Here is a 6,772-nt window from a genome sequence, read left to right as displayed (position 1 = left end):
TTGGCATGGAGACCCAATGGAGAAATTCAATCCTGGAGGTGGCTGTAAGATTGATAACAAGCTCCCCTACCCCATTCTCTGCTCCCCACTTGTCCATCTTTTTTTTGCTGATCCTATTGACCTCTTTTCTTTTCGTTTTCTTTCTCCTTGGTTATTTTTACTGTTCTATTTTACTTTCACGTCGTTTAAACTTCCTATTTCTTCTTCATTTATGATTGTGAGCCGCCTAGAGCAGCCCCATGACCGGAAAGGAAATGAAATGAACCTTTATTGTCAAAGTACAACTATGTGTACATTGAGATTAGCTGAGAAATTTAATAATCATAATATTGGGGGGAGAGAGCAAGAATATTTATTATCCCTTCTTTTAAATATTGATAAAAGATAGTTTTTTTGGGGAAAGAAGGCATATATTATCGCTTCTTTTAAATATTGATGAGCAGATATACATCATACGCTTTAAATACTGAGGTAAATTTTGAGGGGAAAGCAGGTACACATACCTTAACTACTGATACGGTATGTTTTCGGAGAAAGCAGGTATATTTTATGCCTTCTTTGAAACATTGATAAGGCAAGTTTTGGGGAGAAAGGTTTGCGTCATCCGTATTTTTAAATATGGATAAGGAATATTTCGGGTAAAAGCAAATAGGCATTATACCCTTTTTAAAATATGGTTAAGGTATATTTCGGGGGGAGGGCAAGTTTACCTCACAAATAATTTTAACTTTTTGGTCTAAGAGATCCAAACGGCTAAAGAAGCCAAGGAAGTGAAAGGAGCAGCTCCTACTTAAAATAAGTGTGGATTTCTTCGGTAAGGCTTCCAGAAGCGAAGTCTTGCCCTTTTTTTTATTCCGAAGTAAGCCCGTTTAAAGCAATACGAATCCACTCCCGCCTCAGGGCGAGCGCGAGACCGGCTTCGCCACATCCCCGCTTTTTCCCGCTCGAACTATTTCTCGAGGCGGAAGAAAGGGCTTACTGAGCATGCGTACAACCTCAGCCCTCTATTCGCCGCGCCGGCGGCAGGGCCTATTTGTGACAAGTTTCCAAGAAAGAAAGGCGGAGAATGGGCGGGCGGGTTCCACTTCACGTCCGCGTTCCTTCTCACGCACGCGCAGAGAGCCGCAAGCCGGACCCTCTTTCCGGCCTACCTATATAAAGGAAACGCTCTTCCACCCTCCTTTCTTCGATTTGAGCCCGCGGCGGAAAGAGCGAAGGGGAAGGACGGAGGCAGGGGGCGGGCCGCACAAGCGTTATTTACATAAAAGAGAAAGGGGCGGAGCTTGGGCAGAGGTGACAGCTTGAGCCGAGGCACGCCCCCGAAAGAGCAGTTAGTCGCCGGGGTCGAAAGAGGGCGGGGATTGAGAGGCCGGGAGGGCGGAGCCCGGCGAGCGGTTGGTGGGGCTGGTGGGTGGGGCAGGCGGGGAGGGTTACCGTCTCCGTCTCTCGCGAGAGGAGGGGGGCAGGAGGAGGGGCGGGGGCGGAGCCAAAGCCGGACGAGGAGGCTCCATGTTGCCCTCCTGAAAGGGGAGGGAGGGGAAGGCAAGAGAGAGAGGCCAAAAAAATCGCCCGTTTCGGCGCTTCGAGGTGTGGCAGTCTCCTCCTGCAGCTTCAGTCGCTTCAACCAATAGGAGAGACGGGCTGGGGGGAAAGGAAGGTAAATTTAAATATAGGTGGAGCCTGTCGGAGCAGTGAGTGGGGGCGGAGGGAGGAGGAGGAGGCCAGGCGAAGGTTATGCTTTGACCTACTCAGTGCCTTATTAATTTATTTTCTTCCACATGCATTTATGTCCTGGTGGGTAGGATTTCTACTCCTAACCTGCCTCCTTTCGAAAAGCAAAAAGAATGCCCCCCCTCTTCCCTAGAAAAAGGGGGGGAGAAAGCAATTTTCCCCTTCCCCCCATTATTTGAGGATTCCCTGGGAAAACTTCCCTTGCAAAAAAAAAATGAAATGCAAGGAGGCAAAAGAACGTGGAAAAGTCAAAAGGAGAGAAAGTGAGAGTGAATCAGTCCCTGTTTAAGGGAAAAAAACACCCCTCTTTGGAAGGAGTAGGCAGGCTGCTAATTATACAAGGATTTTATGCTTTGAAACGAGCTTTTGCTTTTTTTTTTGCCCCCTTGGGCATATTGGCTGAGTGGTGTAGGTGTACAGGTTAAGCTGAACCATAATTGCTGGCCAAGCCCTTGATTTTAGTTGCTAAAATAGGTTGCAAGTTGGCCTGCCTGCAATTCCGGGTTGCTTAGTTCTAGAAAATTGAATATGTTTCGCGTAGGTAACTTTAAAGCTGTTTCGGGCATGGCTTTTGTGTTGCCCTTTACTCACAGTCTTTATTTAGCTGAGTAGCATGGAGTTTTGTGTTTTTATTTGGCGTCCTACTTATATCTCTGCATTAGTAAAACCCAAAGGCACTTTTTTTTCCAGGAGGCAACTGGACTTCCTTCGCTTCATCCAAGAAGCGAAGTGTCTTCAAGAAAAACAAAGTGCAGTTGCCTCGTGAAAAAAGCACCTTTGGGACAACCATGACCTGGATAATAATAATAACAATGATAATGATAAAGTTGGAAGGGACCTTGGAGGTCTTCTAGTCCAACCCCCTGCTCAGGTAGGAAAGCCTTATACCATTTCAGACAAATGGTTGTCCAGTCTCTTTTTAAAAACTTCCAGCATTCACAGCTTCTGGAGGCAGGTTTTTCCACTGGTTAATTGTTCTAACTGTCAGAAAATGTCTCCTTAGTTGACTGAGAATCTCCGTAGACATCTGCATAGTAAAAGTTATTTTTCCTAGAAAACATGCCCTTCCCCTCTGTCACCTTGTTTGCAATTAGTTGATCTTGGCAGACATGCTAAAGAGTTGTGGGTGCCTCAACACTGGAGGGTTTCAAAAATAGATGGGACTACCATTTGACCAGAATGGTATAAGGCATGGGTCTGCAACCCACGGCTCCGGAGCCGCATGCGGCTCTTTCAGCTGTCTCCTGCGGCTCCCAGTCTTTTGCTATGTGTAGTCCAAAAAAAAAAGTGGGATTAAAAAAGTTCAACCAATCAATTCAAATATGCAGGGTAGGTGCATATCTCGCCTTGGCTCCACTCTTCAGTCAAACCCTGTTCTGCGCATGTACGCGCATGCGCACACATTTTTTGCGGCTCCCAGTTTTTCCTTGTGTGAGGGAACCGGTTCCGAGTGGCTCTTTCACTGTTTCAGGTTGCTGACCCCTGGTATAAGGTCTCATGCTTTGAGAATGGGGTAGACTAGAAGACCTCGGATATCTCTTCCAGCCCTATGATTCTGTGTTCTTTGTTGTAAACAGTAAATTGGGATTGTGGTCTGAAGTTGTTTTGGCTTAGCCCAGGGGTAGGCAACCTTGGCTCTTTTATGACTCATGGACATCAACTCCCAGAATTCCTGAGCCAGCCATGCTGAGGAGAAATGGAGAGGTTTCCATACTGAGCTATGCTGGCTCAGGAATTCTGGGAGTTGAAGTCCATGAGTCATAAAAGAGCCATGGTTGCCTACCCCTGGCTTAGCCTATTGTGTGAACCCAGCCAACATGTGACCTTGAATAAGGTAAACTCAACTCTGGTACAAATTGTGATGCAGGTAGTCCTCGACTTACGGCCACAGTTGAACCCAGAATTTGTGTTATTAAGTGAGAAAATTTTAAGTGACTTGTGCCCCATTTGGCCACTTTTCTTGCCACATTTGTGAAGCGAACCGTTGCAGTTGTTCAGTTAGTAACACGGATATTACGTGAATCGGGCTTCCTCCGTTGACTTTGTTTGTTGGAAGGTCACAAAAGACGATCACATGACCCCGGGGCACTGCAAGCGTCATCGATAGGAACCAGTGGTCAAGCACCTGAATGTAAATCACATGACCACGTGGGATGCTGCAACGCTCACAATTGCAGAAAATGGTCATGCCACTTTTTTTTCCCCCAGTACCGTTGTAACTTCGAAGAGTCACTGAATGGAACTGTTGTAAATCTAGGAGTATCTGTACTGGCATACGACAGAGTGTAGCTGTTTTTTGTGTTCTGGGCAAATCACTGCAATTTTCTTGGGAAGGTTTCTCACAACTGTTTTGCCTCTTTCCCAGAACTGAAAGTGACTGGCCCAAAGTAACCCAGCTGGTTTTCCGTCTAAGGCAGGACTGGAAAGTCAGTCTTCCAGTTTCTCGTCTGGTTGCCTTAACCACTAGACCAGGCTGGCTCTCCTGATATAGCTCTCGGTGTCCAAAATATTTCCACATACATTACAAATATGTGGTTGGCCCCGAGCGTAGGTAAGGCATTTTATGAGGATGGTTGTGAATATGCATTTCAGGACTGTGTTCATCTATGGTGGCAAAGATTCAGCAGGAGTCTGGCAGCACCTGTCCTGCCTGACCCTTTTTATTCAGAGACGTATTTACTTGATGGCGAGATAAGTGGCTATATAGATATGAATAAATTAAGCTTTTGTGCACTGCATCTTGCTTTAGCAGAGACACAGTGAGCGGCAGCTCACAAAAGCTTGTATCTTTGAATATTTATTTAGCACATGGCACATCATACGTGGACTAGCGATATTAACATTTCACCTATATTAGTAAAACACAATAAAATGTCATTGTTAGAAAGATCTGTGTTCAAATAACAGTGTCTAGGCCATCCAACCACTGAGGCACAGCATCGTTTATATTCTTAAAAATATATCAGATACTGCACCAGCTTACAGCCCATCATAATGTGATCTTGCCGCGGGACTCCCGAATAGAATAAGAGAATAGAATAGAACTGGAAGGGACCCTGGAGGTCTTCTAGTCCAGCCCCCTGCTCAAGCAGGAGAACCTATGCCATCTCAGACAGGAGAATCTCCAGTCTCTTCTTAAAAATCTCCAGTGATAGAGCACCCACGATTTCTGGTGGCAAAGCTGTTCCACTGGTTGATTGTCCTCACTGTCAGGAAGTTTCTCCTTAATTCCAAGTTGCTTCTATGTTTGATCAGTTTCCAACCATTGTTTCTCGTCCTTCCCTCTGGTGCTTTGGAGAATAACCTGGCCCCCTCTGCCTTGTGGCAGCCCCTCAGATAGTGGAACACTGCTATCATGTCTCCCCTATTTCTTCTTTTCTTTAGCCAAACCCAAGTTCCATAGCTGTTCTTCGTATGTTTTAGTCTCCAGGCCTCTGATCATCTTAGCATACTACGCCCCACTTATACAGAGAGTCTCGGCAGACGCAATGTGAGCTGTGAATCCTATTCAGGATTGTCTATATTGCTGGTGTGGTAGTTCAAAGCCTGGCGCCTTTTTTTGTGAGGTCACTTATATGTCTTCCTTATAATTGGGCATCCAGCAACCCATTTGTCTCTCCATTGGAAATCAGTGTTAATGTTGTTGGGCAGATGTTGTGCCAATGCCAGTGGGGGCTTCCTAGATTTGAGTTTTCCAGCTGATAAATGGGGAAGGTTGGCACTCAAAAAATTTATCCTTAGTTCTAGGTTGCTATTCAAGGAGAGAAGCAACCTAGAACAGGGCTTTTCAACCAGTGGTACGGGTACCACCTGTGGTACATTGGCACCTGGCAAGTGGTACGCGACCATCCTAGAAAAGTAGCGGGGGAGGGGAATGAGCTGAACCCGTGGCAGCACTGCACAAGCCCTGAGTGAGAGATGGCTGGAGCTGCAGGGTTGTCAGGGTTCAGCGGAAGCCCCAGGATCAGTGCTTCTTCGGGACTGTCAGGGCTCAGTGGAAGCGCCAGGATCAGCGCCAGGCTCCAGCTGGAGCTCGGCGCTGATCCTGGCGCTTCTGCTGAGCCCAGAAGAAGCGCCGATCAGCTGGAATGTTGCAGCATCTCCAGGGTCTTGTGATTTACATTCAGATGCTTGGCAACTGATTCATATTTATGATGGTCACAGTGTCCCAGGGTTGTGTGAAGTGACCAAAACCTGCTGCAACCACCCAGCAGGGGTGGGGGGAATAGAAACCAAACACCCTCCCCCCCTCCTCCACTGCCAATCCTCAACAGAAATGCTCACAACAATGAAAACCTCGGACAGGAGGAAGAGCGCTGCTGGGTGGGCAGGCAGGTGTCTTGCTCGGCTGTGGCTTGGGGGCCACATTTTTCAGTGCCATTGTAACTTCAAACCCATCACTAAGCCAACTGTTGTAAGTCGACTACCTGTACTTCATCACTTTTTTCCTTTATGTGTGTGTGTGGGGGGGGTCATCAAGTGTTTGACACCTTGCTAGGCGACTGGTGGTACTCGGATGTTGCCATATCCTAAAAGTGGCACAATGGGTGAAAAGGTTGAAAAGCCCTGCCCTAGAACTAAGGAGAAATTTCCTGATCCGTTAATCCGTGAATCAACCTGCCTCCCGAAGCCATGGCCACTCCAACAGTGGAGGTTTTTAAGAAGAGATTGGACAACCATTTGTCTGAAATGGTACAGGGTTTCCTGCCTGAACACGGGGTGGGGGGACTAGAAGACCTCTAAGGTCCCTTCCAACTGTTATTCTGTTAAGGTGTTACTGAACTGTTGTTTTTTTTGGCAAGACTGCATTACTGCATCTATTGCATCTGTGGTGAGATAAATTTCTTTCAGGTAGGTAGAAATGGGAAAAGGCAGAATTGGAGTGAAGTTAAAAGTTGAGGACTTCAGTAAAGAGAACTGTAATTTGTGAGTGTGTAAAGACGCGGTGGCTCAGTGGGTTAGGACACTGAGCTTGTCGATCAGAAGGTCAGCAGTTTGGCGGGTCGAATCCCGAGTGCCGCATAACAGAGTGAGCGCCTGT

At 46.8% G+C, this 6,772-nt stretch overlaps 1 protein-coding gene across 1 annotated transcript in view; it reads left to right on the top strand.

Annotated features, from left to right (window-relative positions):
- Positions 1–1,537: 1,537 nt before the first annotated feature.
- The window catches only part of GGNBP2 (gametogenetin binding protein 2), a 57,963-nt gene continuing 52,728 nt past the window's right edge, over positions 1,538–6,772 (top strand). The window contains exon 1 of the mRNA XM_081346585.1: positions 1,538–1,657. The gene's annotated coding sequence lies outside the window, so the exon portion shown is untranslated. The remainder of the gene's footprint in view (positions 1,658–6,772) is intronic.

Source organism: Vipera berus, assembly GCF_964194415.1.
Source record: "Vipera berus genome assembly, chromosome: 1".
NCBI lineage: Eukaryota > Metazoa > Chordata > Lepidosauria > Squamata > Viperidae > Vipera > Vipera berus.
The sequence above is the reverse complement of the archived record's forward strand: the minus strand, read 5'-3'. Positions and strand labels throughout refer to the sequence as shown.